The 26,430-nt window shown below is 33.3% G+C and overlaps 1 protein-coding gene and 2 non-coding genes across 9 annotated transcripts in view; 1 reads left to right on the forward strand and 2 right to left on the reverse strand.

The window, feature by feature from the left end:
- The window catches only part of ATF7IP (activating transcription factor 7 interacting protein), a 121,076-nt gene that overhangs the window by 71,317 nt on the left and 23,329 nt on the right, over window positions 1-26,430 (reverse strand). The window contains exons 1-2 of one of the 7 annotated variants that reach the window (XM_012753724.3): window positions 12,298-16,778; window positions 667-719 (exon numbers count right to left, since the gene is read on the reverse strand). The exons of 4 other annotated variants lie outside the window; for them this stretch is intronic. The gene's annotated coding sequence lies outside the window, so the exon portion shown is untranslated. Of the gene's footprint in view, window positions 1-666; window positions 720-12,297; window positions 16,779-26,430 lie in introns of those variants that run through there. 2 more of the 7 variants (XM_076007638.1, XM_012753725.3) reach the window with 2 other exon arrangements.
- Window positions 1,860-1,921, forward strand: LOC142873571 (U7 small nuclear RNA). The gene has a single exon (XR_012921576.1). It is a non-coding gene; the product is annotated as a U7 small nuclear RNA (small nuclear RNA).
- On the reverse strand, window positions 5,684-5,794 carry LOC142873534 (U6 spliceosomal RNA). The gene has a single exon (XR_012921552.1). It is a non-coding gene; the product is annotated as a U6 spliceosomal RNA (small nuclear RNA).

Genomic DNA, 26,430 nt, shown 5'->3' on the forward strand with positions numbered 1-26,430 from the left:
GCATCCTTATAAAAAGGAGAAAATCTGGACACAGACAGACATGCACACAAGGGCAATGCCATGGGAAGACTGGGGTCATGCTGACACAAGTCAAGGAACTACCAGAAGCTAGGAAGAGGCCTGAAATAGATCCTTCCTTGGAGCCTTCCTTAGCATGGCCCTGGCAATACCTTGATTTCAAACTTCTAGCCTCCAGACTGTGAGACAATAAATGTCTGTTATTTAAGCAACAAAATAATTAAAAATTTTAAAAAATCAAGCAATTTAATTTACCACATAAACAAAACAGAGGGGGAAAACAAAGGATCATCTCAACAGATAAAGAATATTTATCTGATAGAATTCAACACTGATTCATAATTTAAACTCTCAGGAAACTAAGAAATGAAGGAAACTTATTCAAATTTGATAAAGGTTATCTACAAAGAAAACTACATATATCATACTTAATGGTGAAACAAGATCAGAACCAAGACAAGGAAATTCTCTGTAACCATTTCCATGTTAACACCAGGATCAGTGCAATAAAGGCAAGCAAAAGAGGGCAAGGATTTAGTCTTGAAGAAAGACAATGCTACCATCAATAGTGGAATAAAACGAAAGTCCTTTCAGGACTAAGATGTACAGGAATCAAGAATATTACTTTCATATTGGATATTCACTTACCATCACCATCACCATCACCAATAGGAATGATAGCAGCATACACTTGCTTTGGCCTGAGAAAGAAAAAAAAAGCAGCCCCTGATGTCTGGGCTTAACTGACATAGCTAAGGCTCAGTGTTGTTAAAACTAGTCTGGTACTTGCTGCTTGCTAAGCCATGTTGTTCTACTGTAGGACATAAAACCATCTCACAGAACATTCAAGTCAGTCAAGGTCACTGTGCAACTCACAAAATACCAATACCCCCAACCGCCACTAAATGAGGGACAGGAAATTTTTCACCAATTACAGCTTTATCCTCACAAGAGTCTGTCCTCCTTATATAGATAAGACTTACTGAGATACTGAAGTATAGAACTGCCCCCATTTCCTAATGTCACCCAAACCAGAGTAAAATCGGCTTCCTTAAACTCTCCTCAAATTAACCCAACCTATACTATACTATAACCAAATCCTATGCTAGGCTTTTTCTATTATCCTCTTACTGATATGTGCTTTACAGTTTCCCTATTGTAAACACTCTTCCCTCCCTGCAACAAAAAGTAAACCTAACTTGTTAAATTACAAGTGTGTTCCTGGTATTCTTGGCTAAAAGGCATAAAACAATAAGCCTAGCCACCTTGCTGGAGGCCAATACAGCTTGAGAATCTTATCACTTTGCCACATAATTTTGTGGTACATTCTATCTTCATTCTCTCACATCAACCTGATTACTTAAAACACATTTCTTAGTCTTCCTAGTTATTTTATTTAAATTATGAAACTAAATAAATCTACTTAGAAAAATTACTTTTCAATTAAACAGAAACCTCAATGCAAAATTATAACAGGCATTATTTTAAGGGTTATTAAATTAAGTTTAAAATTTCTCCTTCAATGTTTTTCCCTCCCCATCCATTACAAAGTCACGTTAACTGCAAAATTTTCTACGAATAAAATACAATGCAAATTTTGTCACTTTTCCTTGCTGATTCCAAACATACAAAATAATTAAATTTATAACATTAATATAAGCAGTATGGTTACCCTTTAAATATTTTCAAATACTGAACTGTCATTCTTTTGGGCTCTGATGTCATAATTTCCACATTTCTCAGATGTGGTATGAATAGCTGGCACCAGATGCATTAAAAGTAACCTTCCTTTAAAAATTTGCTTTCATACCTTTTAGTAATCCAATTAAGAACATGAATTCTAGTGTTACCGCTCTTTTAGAATTTGTCTAGCAGGTTTTCTGGTCCTCACCGGAAGACCATACCATGCAAAATGACAAAAAAAAAAAAAAACATGAACTCCCTAGCCTGTGGAGAGACTCACGGTTTTGAATTCCAGCTTCTCCAGGTACTTACTGTGTGACACCAGGCAAGTTACTTAACATTTCAATTTCTTAGTTTCAGCTACCTTAAAAGGGGAATAATTTCAGTAACTGTCACAGAGGTTGTGGTGAGGATTAAATGAGATTCTATATGTTAAGCACTTAGAATGTACTTCAGCACTCAATAAATACTATGGCCATCCTTGCCATCTATATATATTCAGGATAATGATTTTAGGCATAAAGAGTCTGAGACAAATTTCTCTTAAATACTTTTGGTATTTCATATATGAATCAGAAAATCCAACATGTAAAAAAGTCACATTTAATATTAAATTGCTACCACCAAATAATATTTAATAAAAATAAATATAATCCAAAGCAAACTGGTTTTATCAACAAAGTTGCCATTAAATTCAGTAATAACAAAATACTGTAAAAAGAATTACAAAATAACTACCACCCATACCCACAAGGGAGCACACTACAGCCATTTACCAGATCTTTTATGGGTTCTAAAGAAAAACAGACAAAGCAGTAAGGAAGTAGCATGAACAACCAGTTCAAACTAGTTCAGCCATATCTGTGCAAACCAATCAACAGTCTGCTCTTAGAAATCTATTTTGCATAAGCAGAGCATATTTAAGAAAGATACACATTAGAGAAGGGTGTATTACCTGCAAACAAGTCTCCATGGCTATAGTACCGGAATAAAATATTTAATTCTGCCGTCTGGGGCTACAACGCCATTCATAAAACAATTCTACAAAATAAATACCACTTTTTTACATGGCAACACTAGAAACATGAAGCTTTCAAATGACTGTAATTCATTTTTACAGAAAAAGCATTTGTATTTTACAGCAAAAAATGTCTGCCATAGTTAGAAGTAACTGCAAAACATGATAAACTAGTTTCTCCTGAAAGTATTTTTTTTTCATGAGTAAAAGAGTTTGAAAAAATGTTTTTAAGTCCCTACTCTATATATTATATATTCAGATTCAAGAATTGGGGGTTGGGGAGAGGCAGGGAAATATTACCACTAATAAAATCTTTCTACAAGAATTTATATTTAAATAACCAGAGAAGGGTTGTATTACCTGCAAGTAAGTCTCTATGGCTTAGAAATTTTTTTTCAAATTTTTGGTAAATTATTTTTAAGGAAAGCCCAATAAGCCAAACACTATTTTCTTTTCTGCTTCATCCCCCTCCACTCACTCCTTTCACTCCTCTTTCTAGCAAAGAGATCACAGCAAAGAAACAAAGGGAAGCTGTTATGTCTTAGCCTAAAATCTGCCTGCTCAAAAAGCTCAAGAATTTAAGTGGCTGTTCAAGAGCTGCTCACTAACTCAGCCAATCAGCAGGCAGCATTCTGATTCCTGCCCAGCAACAGGAGACAAAACAATAAGGTCAGAGAAACATAGTTAAAAAAAAAAGAAAGAAAGAAAAAAGAAAAACACCTGTATCTGCAATACTTCAGTGTGGTTCTTTGTCTGAAATAAGTAATCTAGAACATAATTTACATAAAATCCTAAATCCATATATGCATTAAATATATTATACACATAAATGAATATTTCTTTTATCTTTTATGCTACTTTATCTTGCTTTAATAAATATTTTTGAATGTTTCCAGAAATATAAATTAATTTCCTACTTGGGAAATGAATCAAACATTGACAATATATAAGAACATATTTTTCTAAACAATGCAAAACACAAATGTAAATTTCTAAAAGAAAACCCTGTAGTCCCTACGCTTACAAAACATTCATAACAAACTCCAGCAAAGCCTTAAATCTGAATAACTAACAATTACCTTCACACCCACCTACCATTACTATTATAGATTTCCTATTCCAAAAATTAACAGTATTCTGGATCCAAAGGATTACTAGGGATAGCATTACAAAATGTTGTGTTACACAGAAAGTCACATATCCCATGTTCTCCTTCATAAGTGGGTGCTAAAAAATGTTTATACAAATTTATAAAAATGTATATGGATATAGAGAGTAAAATGATAGGCAATGAAGACTCAGAATAGTCAGGTGATGAAAGTGGATGGATGATGAGAAATTAATTGGTATAAAGTCCATTATTTGGGTGATAGACACCCTAAAGCCCTTACTTGACAATTATGCAATCTATGCATGTAACAAAATTGCACTTGTGCCCATAACTTTATACAAATAAAGTGTTGTGTTATCTATTGCACTGAACTAACTTAATTTAGTTTAATTCATCCGGTGAAATTAAAATGTCTGATTCTTGACAACTTATATTGAATAGTATAAGTACAATTAACATATCCTTTTCCCCTTAACTGCCTTTTGCAGCAGGTTATAAAAAGGTTATCAGTTGTCCTTTTGAAGCTGCAAAAACAAAGATGTGATTTACAACGTAAATATTTATGTAAATTAAAATTATTCTATTATTCTATAGTTCTTTAAGTGTCATAAATAGAAAATCTGTGATCAGAATATTTTTCTCAAATCCACTACCTATTAACAAGTTTTAAAAAATAAACCTCATTTTTCCCCCTTCATTACAGATGAACCTTGTAATTTTTCAAACATACCCAAGAGGGAGCTTGCTGCAGCCATACTCTTAGTTATATAATCTCCCCACAGGAAAAATAAATCAACAGCTGCTTCAATGCTTCAGTCCAGTGAGAGAACTGAAATTCACGGTCTGATTGGCTCAAAGCTATAGCTGTCTAAAGCCAATCAGACATCAGCATCACAAACCTTGCCCAGCAACAAGGGAAGCAGATGAGGGCAAGTGCTCTACCAAAAATCCAAAGAATGTGAAAATAAAGATAAACAATGAAAATGAAACATATTAGTAATATAACCCTGGATGCTCTGTTTGAAAAACAGGTCTATGGTAGGATATCTCTGATTAAATAACTAGGGTCCGTACTGCTTTCCAAGAACAGCCTTAATTAGGTACTAAGATTGTTGAGTCAAAAAGCATACAAACACAAATACTATATTAATTCAAAGTAATGCACATCTGATTAAATATACTTAAAAATAAAAACTAAATACTTAGAAAACATTAAGCAAAACCACTTAAGTAGATGTGGTACTTCTATCTTTGACAAAGTCGCTCCTAATTATATTCACGCTATTAGCTGACATTGGTATAACATTTTTCTGAATGATGGAATGTCAAAAATAATTTTATCCAAATTGGTTTTCATTAAATGGTTTAACTAAATATTAGTCAATAGGACTGAGTAATAATGACCTTATGCTTATGATTAGAAATGCAACTGTTACTAATTTAAGAACTCCATTCTCAGTTGAAAACTATATGATTTTATTTTGCACAAATAAATTTTGCTTCTGAATTCTGTAATACTCCTGAAAATAAAATCATAAAGAATAGTGTGCTGTACAATAAATGCTAATAATCTACTTTGCTATTTACTGGTGAACCTGACAATGCAATGGCTCTCTCACTTACCTGCTCAACTTTAGAATATAGATTTTTAAATTTTTTTCATAAATATAGTTGTCCCTCAGTATCCATGAGGGATTGGTTCCAGGACTCCCCATGGATATCAAAATCTTAGAGTGCTCAAGTTCCTTATATAAAATGGTGTAGTATTTGCATATAGCCTGCACATATCCTCCTGTATACTTTAAATCATCTCTAAATTACTTATGATCCCTAATACAATGTAAATGCTATGTAAATAGCTGGAATTTTTTTAATTAAAAAATTTTTGTCCTCCTTGTGCAGGGGCCATGCTAATCTTCTCTTTATCGTTACAATTTTAGTATATGTGCTGCCAAAACAAGCACAATAGTTGTTATACTGTACTGTTTTTCATTTGCATTATTTTTTGTTATGTTGTTAGCTATGAGTCTCTTGATTAGCAAAAAAGAACTGTTAATAGATATTCTGCCATGTTTTAAAAAAACAGTAAGTGATGAAATCTGTTCCTTATCTATCAAATACTCACAAACTCAATTATTGAGTAAATTACTGAGTGATCATAATATGTGATACCTCAACAAATTACCCCTCCTATCATAAACCTACTGATATTAGCTCAGATATCAAAATATGGAATGGAATATCCCCAAAACTAAATTTTAAAAAATAACCATAAAAAATAACCAACAACAAAGGAAATAGGGAATTTGTTTTACCAACAATTATTTGAACAAGACAGAAGTAAATCATGCCCTTGAAATTCTGGTTACATCAAAACCACAATAGTTATTACACTCTAACTTATTGCATTCACTGCTATGTTTTGAGAAATTCTAGGGTGGTCCACATGAAAAAATGCAAGATACCTTAAGTCTCTAAGTCTATTTTGGGGATCATTCTGTTACAAGGGCAAATTAAAACTAACTGATCTGATGCAACAAATGCCAATTTGGGATATATTGATCAAATTATACCTCCTTAGGAAATTAGCTAATTATCCATTAGGGCCCTACCCAATATCTCAACAAACTCCACCACCATCTATGCAGACAAGGAGTCAAATTACAATTTGTAATTGTATTTATTTATTTCTTCAAGAATTTAAGAATTTAAGAATTCAAGAATTTAAGAAATCATCTGTTCCACCGTATTTTTCACATTTTGCTTGGGTGAATTAAAACACCCAGAATGATTTATAAGAAGTTGATTCATAAGTACAAATGCCAGGAAATAGCTCTTAGTTTTCTTAATAACTCAACCCAAGGAGAAAAATTTGAGAGCTTACTTTCTTAACATGTTACCAGGCAGTAACGCAATAACAACAAGAAGAAAGAAACAACACAAAATTTCATTGGCTAATAAGAACATTCTTCTTCATTGGAGGACATTAGTCTGAAAAGGAACAGCCCCTACCCTGCAACTAGGTCCTGTGGCAGGTGGAAAAGACAAGTATGACAGTCAAACAATATACAATGGCTTTTAAAACTTTTGATTAGACATGGTATACATCACTTTCACTCACATTTCATTGGCTAAAGTCAAATTATTAATAGTCATTAAGGTGATGGAGAAACAAAAGGCTCCCACTTCATGTCACAAAGCAAAAGGCAGGATATATAATCCTCTTGCAGGAAGAGAGAATAATTGTGAAATATCATATAATCTACCACACTTTAAAATACATAATTATAAAAAGCTTAGCATAACAGAAAGACTTCTGGATTAACAAAACTGGGTTCTACTCCACATTCTAACATTAGCACAGCAATCAACACTGGATAAATTACTTTAACTCTCTAGATTTTAGTTTCCTCAACTGTAAAACTGAAGAAGTTAGACTGAATTCTTGCTTGCCAAGTTCCATACTAGCTCAAATTTTGTATTATTTACTAATGTCTAGCTACACGGACACTTTTACAATTTCTTTTTCATTATGAAAAGCATGCAATAAGACATGAAGTCTAATATAATGAACATCAGTATATCCAACACTCAAATAAGAATTAAAATACTGTAAATAAAAAAAATAGGCCAGGTGCAGTAGCTCACACCTGGAATCACAGCACTGTGGGAGACTGAAGTGGGAGCATTGCTTGAGGCCAGGAGTTTAAGATCAGCCTTGGCAACATAGCAAAACTCTGTTTCTAAAAACAATACTTTTTAAAAGAAATAAAGTCCCTTTTATAACAAAATAGAATACTCCTTCTCTATCCCTGACTCCTAAATGCAAAGATAATAAGCATAAACTTGAATTTGGTGTTTATTATTCCCAAGTATGCCTGATAAACCTCCCCTTTTAACTAACTAAACTATATATATTGAAAAGAGAAAAAGCAACTGATGCTTATCAAGGAACAATTAGTGTCCAACACCCAAGGCATATTCTTTTCTCATTTATTTGGCAATTTATATAAACTCAACTTTATATATCTGAAGTAATAAATCAATAATCATGCTGCTATCATCCATTACACACATAATAATTTTAACTTGGTAAACAGTCACCTAATTCAGCACCACGTTTTCATCAGTTTAGACACCATTTTATGCATTTTATTCTCTAAATTTTGATAGCATTTTATCAGACTATTGAGCAACAAACTACATGGTTTTTGCCACAATTTTCTTCACTATCTCTTTAAAAATGGAGAAGTCAGTTAAGATCATTGGTAAGGCTTATCTACTCAGTAAATGAGACTTGACAGTATACAGTATACCCCTTCCCCAATTTGACCAGTCTGTTGACTGCTTCATGTATTAGTTACAATAGTATTACCAGCAGCTTTCTAAATATTCAATTATCTTATAAAAAGTAACTTATCCTCAACTTAAAATAACAATCAATAGCAGAATTAATCCACCAAACTAAAAATAAAAGGGAATGTCCTCAATATGATAAAGGGCATCATGGAAAAAACCACAGCTAACGTCATACTTAATGGTGAAAGATTTTAAGTTTTTCACCCTAAGATCAGGAATAAAAAAAGATGTCTACTCTTACTACTTCTAATCAGCTTCAAACTAGAAGTTCTAGCCAGGGGAATTAGGCCAAAAGAAAAATAAAATAAAATTATACAACTTGAAAAAAAAAAGAAATGAAACTATTTGCAGATAACAAAATCCTATATGTAGGAAATAGTAAGGAATCAACTAAAAAATTATTAGAACTAATATAAAAGAGTTTAACATGCTTGTAGGATATTAAGATATTGATATATAAAAATCCATTGTTTCTATATCCTTGAAACAAACCAAAAATAAAGAAAATAATTTCATTTATGAAAGTATCAAAAACAATTCATTTAGCAAAAGAAGCATAAAATTTAAATATTCTCAAAACTATAAAACATTAAGATTTTAGGGGGACTTCTGGGGCCTCCCCTCTCTTGGGGCCCCAGAACCTCATCCGGGAACACTAAATAAAGCCACGTTGTTTGGTCCCACAAAAAAAAAAAAAAAAAAATATTTTTAAAGATGACCTAAATAAATGGAAAGATATCCCATACTCATGAATCAAAAACTAATACTGTTAAGAAGCCAATGATCTTCCAACAGAGCTACAAATTCAAAATAATCCCTATCAAAATCACAGCTAGCTTCTTTGCAGAAATTGATAAGCTGATTCTAAAATTCATAAAGAAATGCAAAAGTCATGAAGTATGAGAGGCCATGCGTGGTGTCTCACACCTGTAATCCTAGCACTCCGGGAGGCCGAGGCAGGAATTGGCTAGATGTCAGGTGTTCAAGACCAGCCTGAACAAGAGCGAGACCTCTTCTCTACTAAAAAAACAGAAAGAAATTATCTGGACAACTACAAAAATATAGAAAAAATTAGCCGGGCATGGTGCTGCATGCCTGTAGTCCCTGCTACTTGGGAGGCTAAGGCAGGAGGATCGCTTGAGCCCAGGAGTTTGAGGTTGCTGTGAGCTAGACTGATGTCATGGCACTCCAGCTTGGACAACAGAGTGAGACTCTGCCTCCAAAAAATAAAAAAAGAGAAGTGTGAGTACTGGCAAGGATGTGGAAAAACTGGGACCTTTATAAAAGGCTGGTGGGATTATAAAGTGGTGCAGCTGCTTTGGAAAACAGGCCGTTCCTCAACATATTAAACCTAGAATTGCCATATGACCCAGCAATTTGATTCCTAGCTATATACCCAACAGAAATAAAAACATATGTCGACACAAAACCCATATACAAATACTCACAGAAGCACTACTCATAATGGCCCAAAACTGAAAACAACCCAAATGTCTAGCAACTAATGAATGTGAATGGATAAATAAAATGTGGTATTATCCATACAATGGAATATCATTCAGCCACAAAAAGAAATGAAGTACTGATATATGCTTCAACATGAATGAACCTTGAAAACATGCTGCATAAAAGAAGCTAGTTACAAAAGGCCACACACTTAAAGATTCCACTGACAGTCCCCTTATACACAGGAGATACATTCCAAGACCCTCAACAGATGCCTGAAACTGTAGACCAGGGGTCCTCAAACTTTTTAAACAGGGGGCCAGTTCACTGTCCCTCAGACTGTTGGAGGGCCAGACTATAGTTTAAAAAAAAACTATGAGCAAATTCCTATGCAACTGCACATGACTTATCTTGAAGTAAAAAAACAAACGGGCAAAAACACCCGCATGTGGCCCGCGGGCCGTAGTTTGAGGACGCCTGCTGTAGACAGTACTAAACTCTATATACACTATGTTTTCTCCTATACATACATACCTATGATAACGTTTAATTTACAACTTAGGCACAGGAAGAGATTAACAACAATAACTCATAATAAAATAGAATAATTTTAACAATATACCAATCAACAATTCATGAATAGAAGATTCTTTTTACGGTAGATCTTACCAACCTCAGCATATGATTTTTTTTCCTTTCCTTCAAAAAAGAAAACAAGAACTTTAACCCTTACAATTAAAGGAAGCACTTTACAGCTTCTCTTTGGCATATTCAAATTGCCAGCATCACTACTCTTATTCCATTATTAAGTAAAATAAAGGTAACTTGAACACAGCACTGTGATACCTCAAACAGCCAATCTAATAACCTAAGTGACTAATGAGTGGGTAGCATATACTTGTGGCTACACTGAACATGCTAGACAAAAGGATGATTCACATCCTGGGTGGGTCAGAGCAGGACAGCATGAGATTTTTATCATGCTAATCAGAATTGCACCAAATTTTAAATTTATGAGTTGTTTATTTCTGGAATTTTCTATGTAATATACCTGTGGTTGCCCATGAGTAGTTAAAAGAGCAGAAAAGAAAACCGCAGATAAGAAGAGACTACCGTATATGAAATTTCCAGAATAGGGAAATACATTGAGACAGAAAAGAGATTAAGTGATTGCCTAGGATTATAGGGTTTGGGAGGAAATAAAGGGTGCTACTAAAAGGAGAGGCTTTTCCTTATGGGGGAATGAGAATGTTCTAACAACATTGATTGTGGTGAAGGTTATACAACTCTGTGAATATGCTACAAATCACTGAATTGTACACTTTAAACAGGTTAGTGGTATGAAATGTAAATTGTATGTCAATAAACCTGATTATTTTTAAAAAATGGAACTTCAGTTGAGTCTTTGTCTTTCATTTCTTCTTAACACTACTGAGTCACACTTCCAACATCGACAAAACAACTATACTAAGAGAACTGAATGTTGGTGTATACCTTAAAGAGTTCACATTTCTAGGCCAAAAAGTATATCTGTAATTGTAACGGTGATGAAAGGCATTATACATTAAATAGCACCAACCTTGTTCCCTGTCTCCTCATCTTAGATAAGCCACTTACTCTTTTTCCCTGACCTAAATGGTACATAATTCCACAGTATATTGATTTCGCAGGATTTTAGTAATTGGCATGAGTTACCCAGACAAGACAAAACAAGCCCAAAAGTAGTACTGAGGATGATACAGGTGAATACACCAAGTACAAATATTAATAAAGTCTTCTACACATGGAAAATGCAACTATCTTTTAGCAGAAGGACTAGAAAGTCTCAACTGAAACAGAAACATTCTCTTCTATTATAAGACGGTACTATAATCAAAAGGTTATATGTAATTAATGCTGATAAATTTGTTTTAAAATGAGATATACTTCTTGAACTTTCTAAAGTTACATATGGCTTTGACACATCTTAGCAATATTGTCTTTAATCAGATGACTTATCTTGCCACCATTTACTGTATTTGCCAGTACTTTAAAGGTACCCTTTTAGTAATAATTATTATAAATGGACTCTAATGCTTAGATTTACATATTGTTTAATGAAATACTTGGCACTTTTTACCAAGTACCTAGTATAAGATTAATACACTTTAAGTATCAAAGGTTTGATGTCAGAAAACATCTTAAATATGATAATATCATTATGATGTGCTTCTAAAGTCATTTCACAAAAGAACAAGAGGAAGTATTCTGATATATTAATGAGCTACACAGTGTTGGAAACATAGGATATACTTACTAAATATTGGCTAAAAGAATGATACACTATAAAATAAAACTGACATCTAAAATAATTCTTAAGTGAAAAAACTCTTAGAAAGCAAAGACAATAATCTAGGACACTTTAACAAACTTGTAAATTAATATACTGGCATGTTTACATATAAAAAGTAATAAAATATACCCATTGATACATTGCCTAGAAGAGGCAAAACATAGCACCATTAAAATTAATCAAATCTGACAAAAGAAAGGCATTTTTCAGGCTTATAAAGCTTGCTTAGTTTGATTTTCCATTTCAAATATAAAATACCCCTTTAAAAGAAATCTACATTTGCTTATCACTATATAATGATGAAAACCCTCTTTAAAATAAAAAACATACCCCAAAGGGAGCCCCCTGCAGCCATCTTATCAGTTCTTTCATAGCAACAGAAACTGAAATACAATTTGCATAGTCACTATGGTTGGCTAATGAAAGCAGGGTCATGTAACCAATCAGGAAACTAGAAGTTGGGCAACCACATAAGAGGAGAAATTTTAAATCTGCCTGGCAACAGCCTAAAAATAGAAACAATATGCTAGTATGAATCCTAGAATATATGTGTATAAAAGAGCAAAACCAGCAACCAAAACACTTTATTTTCTTGAGGAAAAAATATGTGCCTTGCATTTCATGACCTAAAATATTAATTTGACACCCTTTCTTATTATGACACTATAAAAGTTTAAACACTTAATATGAAAATTATATGTAATGGACTATTTTGATCATGAACAAAGCTTGAAAACAATGTCTTTAAAACATATAGGGGTTGGGCATAGAGGCTCATGTCTGTAGTCCTAGTACTTTGGGAGGCCTAGGCAGGAGGACTGCTTGAGGCCAGGAGTTAGAGACAAGCCTGAGCAAGAGTGGGGACCCCCACACACACACCTGTCTCTAGCCTGTAGTCCCAGCTAATCAGGAGGCTAAGGCAAGAGAATCTCTTTAGCCCAGGAATCTGAGGTTATATGAGCTATGATGATATCACCGCACTCTAGCCCAGGTGACAAAGCAAGAACTTGTCTATTAAAAAAAAAAAGATATCTGAAAATAATAAAATGATTTCTATTGGGAAAAAAAACAGGAACACAGAGCAGTTTTAAGTAACAAAAGCTCTACTACAGGAAGGATAAAAATTAAATAATCAGGCTGGGCACAGTTGTTCATGCCTGTAATCTTAGCACTCTAGAAGGCTGAGGCAGGAGGATCATTCAAGGTCAGGAGTTCAAGACCAGCCTGAGCAAGAGCGAGACCCTGTTTCTACTAAAAATAGAAACAAATTAATTGGCCAACTAAAATATATAGAAAAACTTAGCCAGGCATGGCGGTGCATGTGTGTAGTCCCAGCTACTTGGGAGGCTGAGGCAGGAGGATCGCCTGAGCCCAGGAGTTTGAGGTTGCTGTGAGCTAAGCTGACACCACGGGCACTCTAGCCCAGGTGACAGCGTCAGACTGTCTCAAAAAAAAAAAAAAATTAAATAATCAATCTATTAACAAATACTCTTTTTAATCTAAACGTCTAACAGTGGTTACATTTTAAAATTAGGTTTAACCAAACTTTTAAAAACATAAATGCTGTTATTTTAAACATTGGTCTACATGAGAAGCAGCTTTCTTTCCCTTAATGTTATATTCATATGTGATGAACATCCAGAATCTAATTCAACTGTATTTATATCTTTAAAATATCTTAAATCTTATATTTATATAAATCTTGTTTACTTATCTAAAAAAATAAACTATTGTCCTCATCACCGAAAAAAAAACAGTATGAATCAACCTATGAGTTACAATTAGTAGGAAAATATATCACAAATAAATATACCAAATACTGCTAATAAAGCACAAGTGAGAAAATTCTTTAATAATCCCAGATATCAAATATCACCTTAAATGTAAGTCTCAGCACTTCATATTTTCTTAAGTAGTATCTAAAGCAGTTAAAATGTTTTTCTAAAAGTTTTTTACTTATCTTGGCCAGTTTTGTTTCCAAAAAAAATGAAAAAGCATGATGTTTGCAGAATATTATTCAAGTAGTCACACATCACATACCAATCAGAATTTGTGGGGAAGTGAATAATCAGGGCACTTTAGAACAATTAGTATGAGTAACTAAAATGCCCTAGGGAAATTTAGAGAGTTCCAGAAATATCATCCTGAATCTCTATTCTCTTCTCTCCCCTTCTACCCCTCCCCACACTAAAAAAAATAAAATAAAAATCCCACAGGAGTTCAAAATGGCAGCTGAGAGTCAGATGTTTTGAGGCCCTAACCTTTGTATATAGAAGTCTAACTTTAATAACAAACATAACTAAAGAAATAACCTTAATCCTCTTCCAGATTCTGAAGGAAACTTTGTACCAACTATTTTTCTTTTCTATAGCAGAACAATATTGCTGGTTATCCCTCCTTGAAAATTTAATTAAAATTATTTTTACCACAATTTTTCCAGCCAATTCTGTTTATAAATCTACATCTTTCTTAAGGTAGACCTTCCAAAAAAAATATGCTTTTGATAGCAAGATCTCTACTGGGCATACAACAAGGAATAGACCAGCATCTCCTCTGGGAGCAAAAGAAAAAATATTATGTTCCCACTCTAAAATTTTCCTAGCAACAATGCAAGAATACAATCTCCTTATTTCTGGCCAATGCTTGTAATTGGCTTAGTTTCATAGGTTATGCCGTTAGACGGTATTATCAAAAGTTTATGATGTATTTTAAGAAAATACAGTTTCTTTTATCCAAAACCAAAAATTACCACTTAGTTTTATCTTTTAGAACCTAAAAACATCTGTAGAGCTATGACCAAGAAATACTATACTCTGGAAATTCTCTTAATCTCTCTCATCCTAATTATCATACCAAATGAGCCAATGTTCCCCATCAGTTCTACAAATGTATTCATTGATACCCATAAATACTGATAGTTCACATTCTTCAGCTCTCAACTAAACCTGTCCATGAGTTGTGCTTGTTACTGAATTCAGTAGTACATTTTTATTATAAATTACAGAATTCAATTAAATTCTGTGTAAACTGATGAAATATGAGTGCAAAAAAAGAGAGAGATAAAATAAGTATCCACAAGAGAGACAGATGGAAAAAAAAAACACAGACTAGGTATGAGAGATCTTAGGCAAATCATTTAACATCTTTAGGTCTAAAGTTTTCCATTAGAAATATAAAAAAATTAAATCAGAAGACCTTAAAGAATGCTTCAAGTTTTGGTTCCCTAATAACATTTTAATAAATTCCACCCCAAAATGCATTGCTCTATAAACAATGGCAAAGACAGATAGATTTATTCATGTATTCGATATTCATCGAATGCATACCTGGTCATTATTATAAGACAATTTTTAAGCTACTCCAAAGAAACGGTGTGATTAAAAGTATAAAAATATAGTCTAATAATAAAGTGCTACTTTATGTAGATTTGAATATACATGTGGAAGAGAAATACAGGCAGTAATACAATGTATGGATATTTTTCTACATGTAGGACCATGAAAATTAGAAGTTCTGTGATTTCAATTAACTGCCATGTCTTCATTACAGACTGTTTAATCCTAGTAACCAAAAAATGTTTTCAAATGTGTAATTGCAAACAAGACCTCTACAGAGCCCTGTTGTCTTTCTAATAGGGTTAGTACTCCCAATTTTTATGACCCAGATTTCTGAAAACTCACTCTGCATTAAAAAAAAAAAAATCATTCAATACAAATGGGGGAGGAAGAGTATGCCTTTCTTTCCAATCTCAATTTCAATGGCACTTCTGCTCATAACCCTATTTATAATTCAGTTATAGTCACAAGACTTCACAAGTAGTTGCTAAGCAACAGCAGCATGCTGAGTTCAGGGCTATTGGAAATCTGGCTATCTGCCACATGAAAATATTATTTAACTGAGCCTAGAGCCTCCAGAATTTAAAAAAGAACATGGGGGTGGTAGAAGAGGGGGAGGGGGAGAGGATAGGAATGAAAGAGGGGAGGGGGAAAGGAGGAAAAAAAAAAGGAAAAAAACTCACAAGGAAATTCAGTAAGAAATGGAATAAGCCACCTGGTACAGATAACTAAGCTCTTTCAAGGGTTCACAAATTCAGATCTAGGACCTGTTTTGGTATTTCCAAATACTGTATTTCTCTTTTAAATTTTTTATTACACTTCATATGTTGAGATAATGACTCTGAAGCTATTCTACTATAAACAGAAAAAAATTCTATCAGCCACATCACTGTCAACAGCACAACAATCAATTCAATATACATATTGGGCAAAGAACAGCACTTAAGAGAGACTAGGAGAGCAGTTTGTGGGAACTGGTTGTGACTCTTAGATCTTTAAGACCAGGGGACAAATTATATATTTTCTTCAAATTCCTTTACCCTTATATACCTGGTTAACTACTAAAAAATAACTTTTCAACCCAAATAGTACTATTTTTCAATGTTAAGCAACTTAAAAAATGGGTGTATTAGGAAATTTATTGATAACCCCAAAGGGTTACAAAAATTAACTGTCATTTTTCAACAGAAATTGAAAAGGCACTAAGTATCTTTCAATATCCACTGATGGAAATAAAAATTAAAAACGTAAATTGCTCTTTAATCTGATAAAAATCACTTTAAACCAACAGGAAACTTCATATGTAGTGGTAAAGTGATATAGGCATTTCTATTAAAGGCAAAAACAAAGAGTGTGATACTATATTCAATATTGTTACAGAAATCCTGACCAAAGTAGTAAGAGCTCAAATAGGAGATAAAATAAAGAAAACATTCAGAATTGCAAGAAAAAGGCATCCAGAACCATTTATATGAAAAAAAATTAACAGAGGTAAGAAAATATGCTAAATATTAGACGTCTCTTATAAAATATTAGAGCTAAGACTCAATGTAAAAAAAAAAAAAAAATCAGTTCTTCCTGGATAATTTTTTTTCTTTTTTGCCTAGCTAGGATCTGAACTTACTGGATAAAATTTATTAAAAGCAATTCTAAGAAAACTTCACTTAGCTATTCTGTAACATGACAAACTTTAATCTATAAGGGAAAGAATGCTAAATATAGGAAAAAAATTGAAATCAAAAGTAATGAAAAATGATGTTTGCCCTCTCGTATGTGAGAGCACATGACAGAGCAAAAATTATCATAAGTATTTTAAAAATGAGTACAACAGAATTATCCAAAAGACAAAGACAAACAATAAAAGAAAATATGACAAAGTATCACAAATTAATAAGGAAGAAATGGATTTTGAAATGAATGGTTGAGAATGGATCAAAACAGCAGGTGAGTATATGAGTACAGTATCAAACAGACTAGATATAAAATAATGGAAAATTTCAAAGGCACAGAAAGTACTCCAGATACCCACAAATTTTGAGAAACACTTGAAAAAACAAAAGGCATAATTATCTAGGATTAATATCCAGAATAAAAAAGAACATCTATCAGTGAATTAAAAAAACAAATAATTCAAAAGAAAAATAAACATCAAAAGACAATTCTTTTTTTTTTTTTTTTTTTTGAGACACAGTCTCGCTTTGTTGCCCAGGCTAGAGTGAGTGCCATGGCGTCAGCCTCACTCACAGCAACCTCAATCTCCTGGGCTCAAGCAATCCTACTGCCTCAGCCTCCTGAGTAGCTGGGATTACAGGCATGCGCCACCATGCCCAGCTAATTTTTTCTATATATATTAGTTGGCCAATTAATTTCTTTCTACTTATAGTAGAGACGGGGTCTCGCTCTTGCTCAGGCTGATTTCGAACTCCTGACCTCGAGCAATCCGCCCGCCTCGGCCTCCCAGAGTGCTAGGATTACAGGCGTGAGCCACCGCGCCCGGCCAAAAGACAATTCTTAAACAACAAATATAAGAAAAGACATTCAACTTCACTAATAATCAGAGAAAGACAAAACAAAAAAGATAAAATACATTTTTATACATCAGATTGGTAGCTATTTGTGGTGAGTGTTAATGTATAGAAGTGAGTAGCTTCATACTGGTAGTAGAAGAGTTAACTGTCATAACCATTTTTAAGGACAGAAAAGCAGGAACTGTTCATCACTGTCAGCAAAGGCACTTTAAGGCATCTTAAGATATACTAGCATGTTTTACAAGAGAATGTATCAAGATGCCCACTGCTGTACTATAATAGCAAAAAAACAAAAAAACTTAGTATCTACCACTAAGAGAAAAGTTTTAAAAATCTACTGGAGCATCCACACTAAAGAACATTAAGGAGTTTTCTAAAATGTAGATCCCTTTCATGGCCATAAAAAAACTCTCTGAGGAATAAAAAATATTACATGTACAAAAAAAAAAAATCAGTGGCACAACTCTTAGTAATTAAAAGTACAAACTCTGAGGCTAGACATATCTTTTTAAACACCAATACTATCGTTTCCTGGTAAAGTTACCTGTCCAAGATATATATCCTCTCCTTGCCTCAGTATCCTCATCTATGAAATTGATGCTGATAACATATGTCCTAATAGAAATGCTATGGGAATTAAATGACATAAATAGAAAGTAGTTATATAACCGGTCAATAAATGTTTCCTGTATTTATGCCATTACATTTTTAAATATACAAAAAAATCTAAACATGTACATAGGCACCCAAATGATATTTTTAAAATCTAGAAGGATAAATGTCAAACTAGTTAAAGCAGTTCACTGTGTAAAGACAAGGAGATATAAATATAGCTTTAGCTTAGACCTGATACGCCAGTTTAAATTGTCACATGAAAACATTCATATAATTGTGTTTGAACAGTTAAATTCATCAGACTTTCTCTCTTCCATGCTAGTGCTAGGCCAAGGTAGCAGTGTCATTTATGAAAGTAGTTGGGGAAGTGACTGACACAAATACTATGCCTCAGAAGAGACAAGGAAGCTACCATCCAAATGACAAATTACCAGCATATCCCATGTACATCAAGTACCACTTCCCCATCCCTCATAATCATCTGAATCATTAGCATCCAACTAAAATAAAATAGGAAATCTCAAATACAGAAAAAAATATAACCAAGAACCCTCCAAAAAGAAAAAGATTAGGCTGCCAAAGCCCACAAAAGCACAAGCAAATTAGTAGTCAGTGTAGAATGAACACAAGACATTTTAAAATAGTATATTTAAAAAATCCTCAAAGTGTGTGAGATCCTATTTTGCCCACAATAACGAGTAGATATAAAAAGAAATCAATCTGAAATCTTAGAAATTCAAAATATGAGCTATATGAACTATATGAACACAGTTGTAGTGACCTAGTTAATCAAGCCCAGAAGAACATACAAGCTAAGAGACATGGGGGATATACTTAGAAGTGACAACTTTCACTTAAAAGGAATTTTAGGAAAAAACAACCAAGAAAAAAAGGAGGGAAAAGATTAAAACAAATTCAGAGAGCTGAAAAAAATGTACAAGTTTTCCAATAATAAAGGACTACTGAATACCAAAACAGACTAAATTAAAACGAGCAAAATAGAAATTTTTGACACCTAGATATAAGATTTCAGAAAGTCAATATAAGGAAATATTAGTAATTTAGAAGACAGTAAAAAACATCATTTAACTACAAAGGAATAAGAACTAAACTGACATCAGACTTGTCATCAGCAATACTGAATGCTAAACAAAAATGACAAATACCCTCAAAGTTCAGGGGAAAAGTTATCTTTACCCTGGAATTCTATTGCTAGCTAAACTATAAGCAAGAATGGAGAAATAAAGATATTAATTCCAAGCAAAGACAGAGAAAAGACACTCTTGCTAAAACAATTATATGAAGTTATATTACAGGTACAAAACAGCAAAAGACCCTAAGAAGGATCTCAGATAAGTAAACCAGCAAAGCTCCAAAATATAAGAAAAACTCATGGGCAGCCTAAAATAATTGAGGCTGAATCATCTTTATTATAAATAAGTTATCTGTCCCAGATAATTACAACATAGGAGTCATTAGCAGATTTAAGGGTTGCAGAATATGTGACAGAAATAAAACTATCAATCACAGAAAAACCTGGCAAGTTTCAAGATGGGTCAAATGACAAAAATGTCATTATATATGTATGATAAACAAGAGACACACCTTATAATAAAGTAGCATAGAAAAGTTAAAAATTTAGGGATAAAAAATGATGTATTAGGCAAATGCTAACCCAAAAAGAGGGTAGGGGTATATATATAAAATCTATATAAAACATATTTAGGCCGGGCGCGGTGGCTCACGCCTGTAATCCTAGCACTTTGGGAGGCCGAGGCGGGCGGATTGCTCAAGGTCAGGAGTTCGAAACCAGCCTGAGCGAGACCCTGTCTCTACCAAAAATAGAAACAAATTAATTGACCAACTAAAAATATATACAGAAAAAATTAGCCGGGCATGGTGGCGCATGCCTGTAGTCCCAGCTACTCGGGAGGCTGAGGCAGTAGGATCGCTGAGCCCTGGAGATTGAGGTTGCTGTGAGCCAGGCTGATGCCACGGCACTCACTCTAGCCTGGGCAACAAAGTGAGACTCTGTCTCAAAAAAAAAAAAAAAAAACATATTTAAAAAGAATTCAAATTGAAAATCATATAATGGGACAAAAAAAGGGCGCAGTGGCTCACGCCTGTAATCCTAGCACTCTGGAAGGCTGAGGAGGGCGGATTGCTCGAGGTCAGGAGTTCGAAACCAGCTTGAGCAAGAGCAAGACCCTGTCTATACTATAAATAGAAAGAAATTAATTGGCCAACTAATATATACAGAAAAAATTAGCCGGGCATGGTGGCGCATGCCTGTAATTCCAGCTACTCGGGAGGCTGAGGCAGCAGGACTGCTTGAGCCCAGGAGTTTGAGGTTGCTGTGAGCTAGGCTGACACCAGGGCACTCACTCTAGCCTGGGCAACAAAGTGAGACTCTGTCTTAAAAAAAAAAAGTACAATCCACTAGAGATGTGTATCTTTAATGTGCCTAAATAATATCACTTAAAATCACATAAAGCAAAAACAGGTTTAAAGAATTCAGGAAGAAACTAATAAATCCACAATCAGAGATAAACATGCCTTTTTCTAAAATCTTCAGATAAAGAAAATAAAGAATGCATGTTCCAAATAACATTTAGAATAAAAAATATTGTACATACTCAATAAACCCAAAATATAAATTTTTCACAAATACACTCCACATACATGAATACTGACTATGTATATGATGAGAAGAAAATCTTAATAAATTCAAAAAACAAACAAAAAAACCAAAGAAAAAAAATCACACCAGGCCATACTCCATTGCCATAATTAATAAAGTTAGATATACCAAAAAGACGAGAGACAGTTGTCTCCCTATAAATTAAAAAAAAAAAAAAACAATTTTTTAAACCTTTTAGATTAAGGCAGAAATCAGTGGTAAAATAGTAACAACAAAGCACTAGCAGAATACAATCTAGGGAGTTCAACTACGATACTCAGATGAAAACTGATAGTCTCAAATGCATATCTTAACAAAAAAATACAAAGTCAAAAACACTATTTAAGGCAAAAAAGTATAATCACAAAGCAAGGAAATATACAATAAAAGAAAATTATAAGAAAAGACCCAACAAAATAGCAAGCAATGAATGAAACCAAAATCTAGTTCTTTGAAAAGGCTATTAAAATGGAGGAAATTTAAGCCAGGCATAGTGGCTCACATCTGTAATCCTAGAACTTTGGGATGCCAAGGCAGGAGAACTACTTGAGCCCAGGAGCCTGGGCAACACAGCAAGACCTCCATCTATACAAAAAACAATTTTTTTTAATTAGCACAGCATGGCAGCGGTTGTCTGTAAACCTAACTACTCAGGAGGCTGAGCCAGGAGAATCAGTTGAGCCCAGGAGTTTGAGGTTGTAGTGAGCTATGATCATACTACTGCACTCTAGAGCGGGTGACAGAGCAAGATCCTGTGTCAAAAAAACAAAACAAAAAATGAGGGAAATTTATCATAGAAGATCCAGAGAAAGCATAATACACAGACAATATTAGAAATTACGAGGGAGATATAACTATAAATATAATATACTTAGTTCAAATATTCAAGTATATTAAAGGTTATCAATGGAATATAAAGACTGAGGGATTTTAACTCACTGCAAACTCAAAAAATTCAACTGTGCAAGGTGGCTGCCAAAAATGTTAATGTAAAGTTAAACTGCAGAACAAGCATATAGTCAAGGAGAAGGGGGATATTTTTAAAGTATTATGTTTGGTTCTGAGCATAACAGATAAAGAAGGACTTTTTTTTAATTGTCACTTCTTAGAATGTATAGCAAGGGAATGACTTCGAAGTTTTAATAACTGTAGACTGAGAGGATGAACATGCTAATCTGGAACATGTTGTAAGAAAAGTAACTGGAAAAAATGGAGGATATTTAGCCTAGAAAACAAAGACATTTTAATGGGCTGTCTTTAAATAGTACAAATCTGTCAAGTAAAAGACATACAGATACAGAAAAAGAGAATGAGATACAGATAGACAGACAGGGGCTATGGGAGGCAAAAATAAAAATAATGAAAGGCAACTTCATCTCAAAATCAACAAATGTTAATTTGTTCAGATGCCCAACAAAAGAAGGAACTGCCTTAAGAAATTATAGACTCTCCCTTCTGTCAGTAGAAATGTTGAAGCAGAAACTAGATAATTACCTGTCAGGAATATCAAACAGTAGATTCCTGTGCAAAGTGCAATATTAGACTCCTGACCACTTAGGTTCATTTCATTTCAAAGATTTTGTGATTATACATTACTTGCTAAATAAATTTTATTATCTAACAGTAATATAAAAACTAAAAACTTTAAACCCCCAAATTTGGATCACTCGCACTCAATTTCAATAGTCTCAAGATCCTACATGCTTCTTTTTAGGTTTGTCTATACACAAAATACACTTCTGTCCTACTTTCCCTTATCTTCCTTTGCTATTTAATAGCATTCAATAAATTCCTGTTTTCGTCTAACAACTCCTTTCCTTTTTTTCTATATGTAAAAACAGTCCATCTCAATTATCTACCCAGCCCAATATTCTTCCAAACAATATAAAGGCTCAAGAGAAGTTTCAAAAAACATTTCCCTGTTTTCAGACATGTATGTCCTACACACATACATGAGAGAAGCATGACCTCAAACATATTAAGCAAAATTGGTTTCTTTCTACTATCACCATTAACCAATCATACTGAAATAGTTTACTGAGATAAAACACACAAAAACACATACATTTCTATAGTTTAATGGAATATACGTTAACACAACTTTTTTTTAAATCCAAGCAACACTGTCAAAAGGCAAAAAGTAACAACAGCATGTGTCCCTGAACATGAAGTGCAGCTTATATCATATCTGGCCCCAGTTTTAAAGTACACAACCATGTAGTAATAAATGACCAATTGCCCTTCAGAAGCTAGAGAACTGGAAGTCCCACCTAAAACTAACACTTTAAGATTACAGAAAGAGGCTGCTGCTTAACTTCTAAAGAGGAAGGTAAAAAGCAAAGAGCTAACATAATTCCTTTCTTCCACTTCTCTAAACTAACCCCACTACCACTCTTCTCTTTATCCTACTCACTTAACTCCTCACACCTATTCCCCCTTCTTACATCAATCAGTAATATATTTCATCTCTGGCCTTACTGATATGAATGAACACACATACTTGCATTTCTTTATAAGCATATACCCTGATATCTTCACAGTAGTGGTAATATATTCTTTATCTTATATAGTGCTTTATTTTTATTTCAATGGGATTTTGTTTTTCTGTATACAGTATTTCAGGCATACAAAAAAAGAATAACAAGTGCCTATATACCCTTAACTCAGTTTAAGAAATAAAATAATAGATTCATTTGAGATGCTTTCAATTCACTTTGCTAAAATGGTAATAAGTTTAAATATGTGGAAATAGGAAGAATAAGGGTAGAACCAGAAAACTTAACCACGTTACATGTATAAATTCAAATTATCTAATATCAATGAGCCTAAAGTAAAAGAACAAGCACTATGATTTGTAATGGTGAATTAAAAGTGGTAAATTTAAATTAAAATTTTATAGTTAGGTAAGGTTACAAAATGTCATCTCTGCACATACCAGTTGGTGTCACTACAACTGAGACTATAGTAACAGACTATAATGAAAAAAGACCTACAACCGATTTCTATGTAATATGAACATATTGTATGCATGAGTAATATTCATATATGAAGCCTACTGCTAGTTCATTTCAATTCAGATGCGAGAAAATTTGAGAAAATAAAAATGACATTTTTTTAAAAGACCAAATTCAAATATGGCATTCAAAATCTCCTGAATAGTTAACATTAAAAGACCTACCAATCTTGTTATCACTAGAACTAAAAACAAACAAATTTTTTAAAACTTCTCAATGGTGAGAGAGAAATATAAAACCTGGGAGTTAGGGAGGTGTCACAGAAAAAGGACCTGAATCTCTTACCTGTGGGCAGCTTGATACTGTGAAAAGGACTTCCTCTTCTGTAAACCACTGCTATTTAATTCATTTGTATAAACATTAAAAGCTTAATGCAGACTTCTAGGTCAGGCTTCTTGAGTCTAAATTTCTTGTTTGGTTCATATTCATAAAAAAAGAAACAGGAATATAGTAGGTGGCTACATATTAAAATTCCTTTCAAACAGTGGTTTACATCTGTTGTGTAGTTTGTGCAGCAAACATCCCATTAGCCACAAAAGCCAGAAAACGTCAAGACAGTATGTCAATGAAGCTCACAGAACACATAAAGTATATCTTCAAAATGACTGTTTCAAGTGAAAATGCCTAGAATCAGAATTCTTTGTACTGCTTTCTATGCTGCCAACTATTAGGTCTGCAGCAACTGTGTGCAGTTAAGTACCTCCCACATATTACCCAATAGCATCAATAGGTATAAATCTATAAAAGCAGAACTAACAGCTTAAAAGGCTTATAGCTTCTCACTATTCCACATATTCACCGTCAATTGTGGTCTCACTACTCCTATTCTAATGCATCAACTCTGTTCTTTCAGTCCAAAAGGCTGAATTCTTATACATTCCAAACAGAAAATCCATGACACATATTATTTGCTGCCGTAGCACAGCCAGACTGCAGTTACAGCTAGCTGGCGCCAGTAAGAACAATTTACATAAAGCAATTCTCTTTTCATGACCAAACTAAAGGAAAGTACTGCTGAGTAAACCCTCCCCATTTGCTCCCCAACATGCACTGACTGGTTCTAGAATATATCTAGTTATCTATTTACTAATATAATCCAAATCCAGGTAATAAGAGAAAATTAACATAATTCTTATATAACTAAAATTCCACTCCCACCACACAAAATATATTTTTAGCCCCCAGAGATATTCAAAAGCCTTAGCTTACTTGTAACATAGACCAATATGATTACATAAATGCAACGGTTGCTGTTCTTAACAATCATTAAAAATACAAATTACAACTCATATTATTTAAAAGCTATTCTCATGCTACTCTACAACTACCTTTCAAATTTTGTCAACTAATCAATAGTAAATATCTTTAAACAGATTTGGTCTTAGAACCATATCGTCTAACATTTCACCAAATAATAATATTTGTGCATCTTCAGGTATAACTATTATGATGGTTAAATAAAATAATTCAACACATTTATCACTAGTTAATATTATGAAAGCCTATGCTCAGTATCAAAACCGGCATGTTAAATTACAAATATCTTCATAAGAACACATTCTGTCAGTGCCACATTCTTTTCAAAACTGTATCATTCATGTATTGTTTTTATTGGCCAGATCTGACTGGGCAAGAGTTGAGTTATTATCTATGAGGTCCTTTGTTTAAATTTTTTTTTAGTTATTTTAAGACCTACTAGTACATACTTCTATATCTCCACTGCTATTTTTCCACTTATTTTGTTATGAGTATAGATATATTAAATTGTATTTTCAAATAACTATCCAGAAACTATTTTAGTGCCATATCTGAAATGATAATAAAATGAAAAGATATTTTTTAAAATACTAACTAGGAGTTATCCAAACTGTTTCTTATTTTTTATCTTATTTTCAGCTGTTTTAAAACATACTTTTTAAGTTACCCTTCCTATATATAAAGATAATGGGGCTCTAAATGAGGGGAATGATAAAGCTATAGCAAACAGTAGACTTCTAATATGTAGATAATCATAATGTCACCTAGGTTTGATAGACTTCCTCAAACAACTATGTTCTTTTCTCAGGATCTGTGCCCCACCAGCAACAGATAAAGTGACAGGGACAAATAAAATATAATTCATGTAGTAAATGCTATAGAAATTAACACTTTGTGGAAATAAAGGTCTTATATCAAAAGAGCTTTCTATGTACCATGTACTGATCATAAAATCTCAGAGTTGGGAAAGAAACCTTAGAAATCATCTAAGTATTATATTCTTTATAAGTTTTAAATTTTTGGATGCTTCCTCT

The sequence above is a fragment of the Microcebus murinus genome, chromosome 10 (genome assembly GCF_040939455.1).
Source record: "Microcebus murinus isolate Inina chromosome 10, M.murinus_Inina_mat1.0, whole genome shotgun sequence".
In the NCBI taxonomy this organism is placed as follows: domain Eukaryota; kingdom Metazoa; phylum Chordata; class Mammalia; order Primates; family Cheirogaleidae; genus Microcebus; species Microcebus murinus.